Source organism: Urocitellus parryii, chromosome 3 (assembly GCF_045843805.1).
Source record: "Urocitellus parryii isolate mUroPar1 chromosome 3, mUroPar1.hap1, whole genome shotgun sequence".
In the NCBI taxonomy this organism is placed as follows: Eukaryota; Metazoa; Chordata; class Mammalia; order Rodentia; family Sciuridae; genus Urocitellus; species Urocitellus parryii.
The window spans coordinates 155,827,869-155,839,393 of NC_135533.1; the positions used below are offsets into that span (position 1 = coordinate 155,827,869).

The window sequence follows — 11,525 nt, forward strand, 5'->3', positions numbered from 1 at the left end:
TATCTCATACACACAAACACACAGGGGGGAAAAAAAAAAAAAAACTTTGATGTCATCAGCTCTTTCTGTCTTCTATCCCTGGTCCCTCTGTAGCAAGACTAAGACCTAGCAAACTTCTGAGGTTTTTTTTATTGTTATTTCATTTGCTAATAATCTGTTTCAGTAAGTGGTACCAACTCTCAGCCTCCTAATTCCCTGGGATTACAGCCGTGTGTGCCACCATGCCCCATTCTTTTGAGGAAGGGTACTGGGAATTGAACCATTGAGCTACATCCCCAGCACTTTTTATTTTGTGACAGGGTCTTGCTAAATTGCTGGGGCTGATCTGTTGTAGTTGCACACAATAACTTTATTTTGTTTTTATGTGGTGCTGAGGATCGAACCCAGGGCCTCGCACGTGCTAAGCAAGCACTCTACCGCTGAGCCACAATCAAACCCCACATCCCCAGCCTTTTTTAAAATGTTGTTATGAGACAGGGTCTCACTAAATAACCAAAGCTGGCCTCGAACTTTCAATCTTCCTTCCTCAGCCTTTCCAGAAATTGGAATACAGGTATGTGCCACCATGTCCAACAGACTGGGTACTTTATAAAGAATAAAGGTTTAGCCAGACATGATGGCACATGCCTGTAATCCCAACAACTCCAGAGGCTGAGGCAGGAGAATCATAAGTTTGAGGCCAGCCTCAGCAATTTAGCAAGGCCCTAGTTGCCATTAATGAGACCCTATCTCAAAAAAAGAGCTGAGGATGTGGCTCAGTGGGTAAGCACTCCTGGGTTCAATCCCCAGTACCAAAAAAAAAAATTTTTTTTGATAAAGGTTTATTCAGCTTATGGTTCTGGAAGCTGAGAGATATGAGGATGAGAGGGACCACCTACTGAAGGCCCTCTTGCTAGTGGAGATTCATGATTTAGCAACTTCTATAAAGGACCAGAGACTAAATGTTTTAGGCCCACAGGCCAAATGGTCACTGGGAAACTGACTCTGCCATTGTGCAAAAGCAGCCAAAGACAATAAATTGAGAGTGGCTGTGTTCCAGGATGTGATTGGAGCTTGAGGCATGCGGGCTAGAGAGCCTGCAGAACCACGACCTGTAACATCAGAGGGTTCGATCCTCAGCACCATATAAAAATAAATAAATAAAATAAAGGTATTGTGTCCATCTACAACTAAAATTTTTTTTAAAAAATGGCCTCCATTAAAACTACATTGCAAAATATGGGAACAAAACAGAAATGAAAAGAGTAAAAAAGTTGAAGAGGCAGAGCCTAAAGAATTTATGGTAGAAAAAGTATTAGACTGATGTGTAGTTAATGGAAAAGTGGAATATTTCCTGAAGTGAAAGGGATTTATAGTTGCTGACAATACTTGAAAACCTGAAGAAAATTTAGATTGCCAGAATTAATTGAAGCATTTCTTAATTCTCAAAAAACTGGTAAAGAAAAAGATGGTACCAAAAGAAAATCTTTATCTGACAGTGAATCTGATGATAGCAAGTAAAAGAAGAAAAGAGATGCCACTGACAAACCAAGAGGCTTTGCCAGAGGTTTTGATCCTGAATAAATAATTGGTGCCACAAATAGCAATTGATGTTTCTCATGAAATAGAAAGATTCAGATGAGGCAGACTTGGTGCTGCAAAGAAGCAAATATGAAGTGTCCTCAAATTATAATTGCTTTTTACGAAGAGAGACCAACTTGACATTCTTGTCCAGAACATGAAGCCCAATAACTGTTTGCATTGTTTTATATGTGTGTGTGTACACATAAATATATAAAACTGGGCCTTGATTTTTTATTTACTAGCATTAAAAAATACATTCTAAAGAAAATCAAATTTGAAATGTTGATTTTGAAAGTAGTATTGGGAAATTGTTGTGTTTTATTTTTTTGTTTTCCATCAGTAGCACTGGTTACTTTGAACGTATAAAAGCTATCTGTAGTTGCTTCCTTTATCAAAGAAAACGATTTGATATGATGGTATATTTCTCTGCTTTTCTAAAAGTTGAAGAAATTTTCCATAGGCATTACTCATAACTTGTTTTTAATTCATGTGCCTAAGAACCATTATGGGGGTTTTGTTGATTTGTTTGTGCATGCATGTGTGCGTATGTACATAAAATACTTACATAATGGTTTTTTGTTTTTTAAACTTTTACCAAAACAAAATCAATGGGTGGTAAATCCATGTTCCTGAGATGCCATCATTCTCTGCAACCTAAGAAATAAATCACTACACGTTAAGATGAAATTTTCCTGAAACCATAACCCTTAAGATTAAATAAATGATTCTGTAGTTAATTGGACAGTTTAAATTGGATAGTTAAAAGCAACCACATTAAATTTACATCATCATCACATAAACACAACAGTTTTATTTGCAAAATTCCTGAAAGGAAAAATACTATCACTATCAACAACTTTTACACCCAGACAAGTAAACTAGACAAATTTTAGTTTGTCTTAATTAGCAAGACTTAAGTGGACATGTTAAGGGTTCCTCTAGTTAGCTATTCCTTTTTTTAAAGTTTAGAGGGGCTGGGGATGTGGCTCAAGCGGTAGCGCGCTCGCCTGGCATGCGTGCGGCCCGGGTTCGATCCTCAGCACCACATACCAACAAAAGATGTTGTGTCTGCCGAGAACTAAAAAATAAATATTAAAAAAAAATTCTAAAAAAAAATAAATAAATAAATAAAGTTTAGAAATCTATGTACTCATAATTCATGGAATGTCTTAAGATTTGGCTCATTGAAAACTGATCAAATGGCTGGAGATGTTGGCAGTTGACAACCTGATCACATAAATGAGTGAGGAAGTTTTTTATAGTCTAAATTATTGACCTGTTTATTCCTTACATGTAGGTTCAATCTTTTCAGTATTTGGATTACTGGTTCAAAACAAGCCAGGAAAGTAGCTTTGTAGTAATCAGAATGTTGCCCAACTCTATATTGTTTACTTTATTGTAAATACTGGTGAACATTATATTCCTTTAATAGTAATAAATAAATAAAATACAAAATAGAGTTGGGGATCTGGCTCAGTGGTCAAGTGCCCCTGAGTTCAATTCCTGCCCCCCCCCACCAAAAAAATGTAATAAATAAAAATTTAAAAAATTAAAATCACCTTTACATTAATGAAGAGGAAAAGCCATGAATAGGCTAAAGAAGATTTTGGAAGCAGTCCAGGTAAAAACCAGTACAGTGGCACATGGCTCTAGTCCTAGCTACTCAAGAGGCTGAGTAGCTAGGACTTACAAGTTGGAAGCCAGCCCAGGCAACTTACCAAGAGCTGTCTCAAAAACAGAAAGGAATTGTCCAGATAAGGATTGAAAGAAGGCCCAAAACTAGAGTGGCTACAAGACAGGAAGACAGGTAGGTGGGTTCCAGGCTTTAATGATTGATTTGCCAATGAGGGATAATGAGGCAGGTTTGGAAGATAGCAATTCAGGTTTCTGCTCAAAGAATTACTATCAAGCCATGCTTATTTTACTAAAGAAGTGAAACATAAAAACATGAGCAACTTTGGGATTAGGGGCAGAGGAAAATGAGGGATTAAATATTAGACATGTTGAGTTTGAAGACCTTTGGGAAATCCAAATGGATACCAAGTGCTGAGTCAATGATTACACAAAACAGGCCCAAGTGAAACTTAAACACCCTCATGGGAGAGAAGACAATGAAACAAGCAAGAAAATTAATAGAATGTTAAAATTGACCAAGTAGTTCTGGGGCTTGAAAAAGATGTGGCAGGGCTGGGGTTGTAGCTCAGTGGTAGAACACTTGCCTAGCATGTGTGAGGCACTGGGTTCCATCCTCAGCACCACATAAAAATAAAGTATTGTATCCATCTACAACTAAAAAATATTTTTAAAAAATTAAGAAAAAGATGTGGCAAGGACTTGGGAATTGTCAGAACCTGGGTGGTCAATTAGCACATATGTGAAAGATACTGACTGGGAGCATGAGAAAAGAGCTAAGACAGAGTCCTGGACATACATAATGTGGAGAACAGGCTATTGTTCCATGAAGAATAGAAGAGTAGTTTTCAGGCTGTACCTAACCCTGAGTTACTCCGTTTTATAAGACAGTAGTTTTCTGTGAGTTACTCCATTTTGAATATAAGTACTGAGATAGAAATGATTCTGAACCTTGTCTGTACAAGTAACTACTATCCGCTTAGCACAACCATATGGCACAAATTGATATATAATGTATTGTGCTAATAAAAATGACAATCTATAAACTTATCAAATAAAATCAGAAGCACATGGATGCATGAGAGTATCAAATTCATATCAGAAAAAGTAGGTCCACAAATTTATCAAATATACCAGATTACTGAATAAAGCAACTTCCTCACCCCAGACCCATGAAAGGAACAGCACCCCAAGAGTGGACACAACCTCTCCCTGACCCTATCACCTGGTCATTTGTCATGAGCCTTGCCCAGGAAAATCACCAAAGGGATGAACCTCTCATTCCATCCCCTAGCTTTAGCTCAACCAAATTTTCCTGCCCTTGACAACACATAGCCTATTTCAAGGAGACACTCTGAAACTGCAGTCTGTCTGGACCCTCTACTGGAACTGGTTCATTAAAAACTTTTATCTTGTACAGTGGTACAATCCTGTAATCCAGTGACTCACAAGGCTGAAGCAGGAGAATCGCAAGTTCAAAGCCCACCTTAGCAATTTCGTGAAACCCTGTCTCAAAACAAAAAGGGCTGGGGGTGTTGTTCAGTGGTTAAGCACCCCTGGGTTCTATCCCCAGTTTAAAAAAAAAAAAAAAAAAAAAAAAAGCTTGTCTAAACCAGGCAAAGTGGTGCATGCCTGTAATCTCAGTGACTTGAGAGACTGAGGCAGGAGAATCACAAGTTTGAGGCCAACCTGGGCAAATTAGTGACTGTTTAGTTTTTGCACTGCTGTGACCAAAAGGTCTGACAACAATTAGAGGATATAGTTCATAGATGGCCAACTCCATTCCTTAGGGCCTGAGTTAAGGCAGAACATTATGGTGGAAGTATATGGCTGAGGAAAGCAGCTGTGCTCATAGTACCAGGAAGCAGAGTAAGAGACTCCCCTTACCACAGATAAAACAAATGCCCCAAAGGCACTCCCCCAGTGATCCACCTCCTCCAGCCACACTACCTGCTTACAACCCAGTTAATCCCTATCAGCAGATTAATGCATTGATTGTATTAACGCTTTCATAACCCAACCATTTCACATCTAACCCCTTTTGTATTGTCTCACACATGAGCGGGGGGTGGGGGACAGATATATCTAAACCATAACAGTAAACCTGTCTCAAAAATAAGAAAGGGGGCTGCAGTTGTAGCTTGGTGGTAGAGCACTTGCCTAGCATGTGTGAGGCATTTCGTTCAATCCTCAGCACCACATAAAAAAAAATAAAACAAAGGTATTGTGTTCATCTAAACTAAAAATTTTTTAATGAAAAACTTAAATTAAAAAAAAAATAGAGGGCTGGGGATGTGGCTCAAGCGGTAGCGCACTCGCCTGGCATGCGTGCGGCCCGGGTTCGATCCTCAGCACCACATACCAACAAAGATGTTGTGTCCGCCAAGAACTAAAAAATAAACATTAAAAATTCTCTCTCTCTCTCTCTCTCTCTCTCTCTCTCTCTCTCTCTCTCTCTCTCTCCTCTCTCACTCTCTCTTTAAAAAAAAAAAATAGAGCTGTGGGTTCAATCTCCAGTACTGCCAAAAGAAGAAGGAGAGAAGACCAATCAATTATAACCTACTCAAGACTGAATCACCAGTCCAGGCCCATCCTAATGACCTCACTTCAGTTGATTACCTCTGTAAAGACCCTAACTCCAATTAAGGTTATATTCTGAAGTACTGATATTAAAACATCAACATATTAATTGGGCATGGGGAACATGATTCAGAGATACTGATAAGTTTATAGCTGGAAGGAACTGCCATCTGATGGCCTTTTCTTTCTTTGTAAGGGTGCAATTGGTAAGAAGTGGTAGAGGTATAGTCAACAAGGAATAGACTATTTCAGACCCAACCAAGACAAGGGACTCAGGAACACAGGTAATGAACACAATTCATAGATTTATAAAAATAGAGTAGTGGGGTTTCTAGTCACTACTGTGTATTGTGGTCACTGCACTATTCTAGCAGTCAGGGTCATGGCTGCTTGGAAGCAAGTAGAAGCGGTCTCACAGCATAAATGGAGTTCAAGAGCAGGCCTCCTGTCCCTACACCAGCTAGCAAAGGCAAGGAAGCAAAGTGAGAAGTCAGAGCTCCGGCCTAAGCCCCAGGGCAAGGATCTGGTTTCTTAACTAGAGTCAGAGGGCAAAAGTCGACAGAACTGGAGCTCAGAACAGAGAGTGATTATTAAAAGCAAAATTGAATTAACATTTCATCTTTGCACTTTAGGGCAAGGATATTTTCCCAGAAGAATGTCCCAAACCAAGGACCTGAACAGACACTTCTCAGAGGAGGACATACAATCAATCAACAAATACATGAAAAAATGCTCACCATCTCTAGCAGTCAGAGAAATGCAAATCAAAACCACCCTAAAAAAAAAAAAAAAAAAAAAAAAAAAACCACCCTAAGATACCATCTCACTCCAGTAAGATTGGCAGCCATTAGGAAGTCAAACAACAACAAGTGCTGGTGAGGATGTGGGGAAAAGGGTTCACTTGTACACTGCTGGTGGGACTGCAAATTGGTGCGGCCAATTTGGAAGGCAGTATAGAGATTTCTTGGAAAGCTGGGAATGGAACCACCATTTGACCCAGCTATTCCCCTTCTCGGTCTATTCCCTAAAGACCTAAAAAGAGCATACTACAGGGACACTGCTACATCGATGTTCATAGCAGCACAATTCACAATAGCAAGACTGTGGAACCAACCTAGATGCCCTTCAATAGACGAATGGATAAAAAAAATGTGGCATTTATACACAATGGAGTATTACTCTGCATTAAAAAATGACAAAATCATAGAATTTGCAGGGAAATGTATGGCATTAGAGCAGATTATGCTAAGTGAAGCTAGCCAATCCCTAAAAAACAAATGCCAAATGTCTTCTTTGATATAAGGAGAGTAACTAAGAACAGAGTAGGGATGAAGAGCATGAGAAGAAGATTAACATTAAACAGGGATGAGAGGTGGGAGGGAAAGGGAGAGAGAAGGGAAATTGCATGGAAATGGAAGGAGACCCTCAGGGGTATACAAAATTGCATACAAGGGCTGGGGATGTGGCTCAAGCGGTAGCGTGCTCGCCTGGCATGCGTGTGGCCCGGGTTCGATCCTCAGCACCACATACCAACAAAGATGTTGTGTCCGCCGAGAACTAAAAAATAAATATTAAAAAAAATTCTCTCTCTCTCTCTCTCTCTCCTCTCTCACTCTCTCTTTAAAAAAAATTGCATACAAGAGGAAGTGAGGGGAAAGGGAAAAAAATACAAGGGGGAGAAATGAATTACAGTAGAGGGGGTAGAGAGAGAAGAGGGGAGGGGAGGGGAGAGGGAATAGTAGAGGATAGGAAAGGCAGCAGAATACGACAGACACTAGTATGGCAATATGTAAATCAATGGATGTGTAACCCATGTGATTCTGCAATCTGCATACGGGGTAAAAATGGAAGTTCATAACCCACTTGAATCAAAGTGTGAAATATGATATATCAAGAACTATGTAATGTTTTGAACAACCAACAATAAAAATTAAAAAAAAAAAGAATGTCCCAAAGTTTAGTCAGGACTTGACTTGAAATTAGGCGAAGAATGAAGTAATTCATTATATATGTGAGAGAAATTGCTCACCCTGCAGAGGTGGCATTTAAAGGGAAATAGCACACACTGAGGTCAGATGCAAACTTTTGAACCAAGAGCACCTCTGAGTCCCTTAGAAATTAAATCAAAACCAATCTCTACTGTGTGTTGAGTTTTTTGAAATATCCCCCCCACCACCAAATGTATAGACAGAGGTTTATCTAGGAAGTAGATACACATTCAAATGTGAAGGGGGGGGCAATCTCAAAAGAGAGATGCCTTGGGGGTAAAGCAAGGAATGTGCACTCAAAGGCAGAATGCAGGCTATCTCCAGAGGGAGAGACAGCAACCTATTGGTTTGATGGGCTTTGTTTTCTCTCTCTTTTTTTTTTTTTTTGTTTTCTCTTTTTTTGGTAACAGGGATTGAATGCAGGGGTGCTTTAACTACTCACTAAGCCACATCCCCAGCCCGTTTTTATTTTTTAATTCTAGACAAGGTCTCACTAAATTGCTTAGGGCCTCACTAAATTGCTGAGGCTGGTTTTGAACTTGGAATCTTCCTGTCTCAGCCTCCCAAATTGCTGAGATTACAGGTATGTGTCACCATGCCCTGCGTTTTTTTTTTGTTTGTTTGTTTTGTTTTTGTACTAAGGATTGAACCCAGGGATGCTCTACATTGAACTATATCACCAGCCCCCTTTTTATTTTTTATTTCAAAAACGAGCCCAAGTTGTTGGAAATATGGTGTTACGGTTTGGTGTAAGGTGTCCCCCAAAAGCTCATGTGCAAAAAAGTTCACAGGAGAAGTGATTGGATTGTGAGAGTCTTAATCTCCTGATGGGATTAATGAGTGGTGACAGAAAGCGGGTGGGGTGAGGTTGGAGGAGGTAGAGCATTGAGAACATGGGTTTGGCATATGTATTTGTATCTGGCAAGTGAAATTCTCTCTCTGCTTTCTGATCCTAATGTGGGCTGCCTCCCTTTTCCACACTTTTGCCCTGTGATGTTCTGCCTCACTTAGAGCCCCAAGGAATGGACTAAGACCTCTGAAACCAGGAGCCCTCAAATAAACTTCCTCCTGTACAATTGTTCTGGTCAGATCTTTTAGTCACAGCAGTGAAAAAGCTAACTAAAATAACTGGAGTGCCACAAGAAATAAAATTTACTGATAAGTGGCTCATCAAGTTGGTTGCGGTGGCACATTCCTGTAATCCCAGCAGCTCTAGAAGCTGAAGCAAGAGGATGGTGAGTTCAGAGCCATCCTCCGCAAAAGCGAGGCACTAAGCAACTCAGTGAGTTCCTGTCACATTTAAATAAAATACAAAATAGGGCTGGGGATGTGGCTCAGTGGCCAAGTGCTATGCGAGCACTCTACCCCTGAGCCACAACCTCAGCCCCAAATCCTCTTTCTTCTATTGGTTATTGTGACTAGAAATGATGCCTTGCATGACTGCAGCCCTCTCACTATTAGCCAGAGAATAAAAATAAAATCTGAAGGAAGTTAGAAATAGGAAAAAATCACATTAGAAGCAGCCCCAGGGCCTGGACATCCTGCAATCTGAGCAACCCTGCTACAGCTATCATGTTATGGGAAATAAGTGACCTTACTTGCTTCATCTTTTTCAAACTGGGGTTTCTAATATTCCAATACAAAACTATGCTAGTATACTTTGGCTGGTGATGATAACTATATCATGAATGCATGTTCAGTGAACTTCTGTAAGATAACATTGAGTTGCTCTAGAGTTGCAGGTATAGAATGATCTGATTTCCTAATTCCAGGAGGGTTAGACCCTGACCTCAGTCATGTTTACTTTTTTTGTGGGGGGAGGGAGGGGGTACTGGGGAATTGAACCCAGGTACACTTATCACTACACTGCATTCCCAAACCCTTTTATTCTTTATTTTTTTTAATTTTGAAACAGGATTTCTCTAAGTTTCTTAGGGCTTTTTTTTTTACTCTTTTTAAAAGTAATTAATTAATGTATTTGTTCTAATTTGTTATACATGACAGCAGAATACATTTCTGTTCATAGTATACAAATGGAGCACAATTTTTCCACTTCTCTGATTGTGTACAAAGTAGAGTCACACCATTTGTGTCTTTTTTTTTTTTTTTGGTGGTGCTGGGGATTGAACCCAGGGCCTGTGCATGCAAGGCAAGCACTCTACCAACTGAGCTATATCCCCAGCCTTCCATTTGTGTCTTTATACATGTACCTAGGGTAATGATGCTCATCTCATTCCACCATCTTTCCTACTCCCATTCACCCTTCCTTTCACTCCTTCACCTTTGCCCTATCCAGAGTTCCTCCATTCCTCCCATCCTCCCCTCCAACCCCCTTTATGAATCAGCATTCATTATCAAAGAAAACATTCAGCCTTTGGTTTTTTGGGATTGGCTTACTTAACTTAGCATGATATTCTCCAAATCCATCCATTTACCTGAAATGTCATGATTTTATTCTCTTTTAATGCTAAGTAATATTCCATTGTGTGTACATGACACAGTTTCTCTCTCTCTCTCTCTCTCTCTCTCTCTCTCTCTCTCTCTTTCCCTTCCTTCCTTCCTTCCTTCCTTCCTTCCCTCCCTCCTTCCCTCCCTTCACCACTGAGCCACATCCCCAGCCCCATTTTGTATTTTATTTAGAGACAGGGTTTCACTAGTTGCTTAGCATTTCACTGTTGCTAAGACTGGCTTTGAACTTGCAATCCTCCTGTCTCAGCCTCCCAAGCCACTGGGATTACAGGTGTGTGCAATTGTGCCAGGCTACAGCTTCTTTATCCATTCATCTATTGAAGGACATCTAGGTTGGTTCCACAATTTAGCTATTGTGAATTGTGCTGCTATAAACATTGATTTGGCTCCATCCCTGTGACCTGTTCCTGGCGACTAAAGCACTCAGAATCACTCCAGGGGAACTGGACTGCACGAAATAACCACACAAGAAAGAGATACCTTTTTTTGGGGGGGTCCTGTGACAGCTCCTCCAACCTTAAGGGTCTGCAGAAAGAAAGGAAGAGCCCGCACACGCTGGCCCCTTTTATTGAGGAGAAGCCATTCAAATGAGGCAAGGGGTCAGGTTTCAAGGGGCTGAGTCTAGCTTCAAGATGTGTTGAGAGCCACAGCCAAAGGGGCCCCAGCAAACTTCCAGCTGCCGGCTGATGATTGGCTCACAGTGGCCCCAGCAACATCTAGCTGATTGGCTCCTCTGCGGTGATGTTCATTGGGCTGTTTCCCTGCCCTTCAGACTGCCAGCTGATGATTGGCTCACAGCGGCCCCAGCAACATCTAGCTGATTGGCTCCTCTGCGGTGATGTTCATTGGGCTGTTTCCCTGACCTTCAGACTATGGAACTGCTCATTGGGGGACTTCTTTGGCTCCGCCCACGTGACCCAGCCAATTGGCCTCAAGAGCAGGAGGATTGTGGGAGGTGGAGAGGTTGGTGTGAGAGAGAGGCTTGTGGAAGCCGGTGGTGGCAGTTGGGCTCTGAGGGTTTCTTTTCCTGAGGAGCTGTTTTGCTTGGCGTTTGTAGTTCTAAAAATAAAGTTAGTTTCTTTTGACAAGTGGCTCCTGAATTGTGCCCAGCCAGACTGCGGCAAAGATGTCTGCTGTCAGCAGGTTGACTGACATCTAGGAAGGCAGAGCAAGAGAAGGGGACATACAAAGGGTGTTTCCATGGAACATTCTGTCCCAAACAGGACAAAGGGGTAATATCACAAAGGAACAGATGAGCATAGCTCAACCCATGGAGCTGCAGGAAGGTATGCC

General features: G+C 40.9%; 1 pseudogene; it reads left to right on the plus strand.

Annotated features, from left to right (window-relative positions):
- The first annotated feature begins 312 nt into the window (after positions 1-312).
- Positions 313-1,703, plus strand: LOC113191869 (chromobox protein homolog 3-like; annotated as a pseudogene).
- The last annotated feature ends 9,822 nt before the right edge of the window (positions 1,704-11,525 follow it).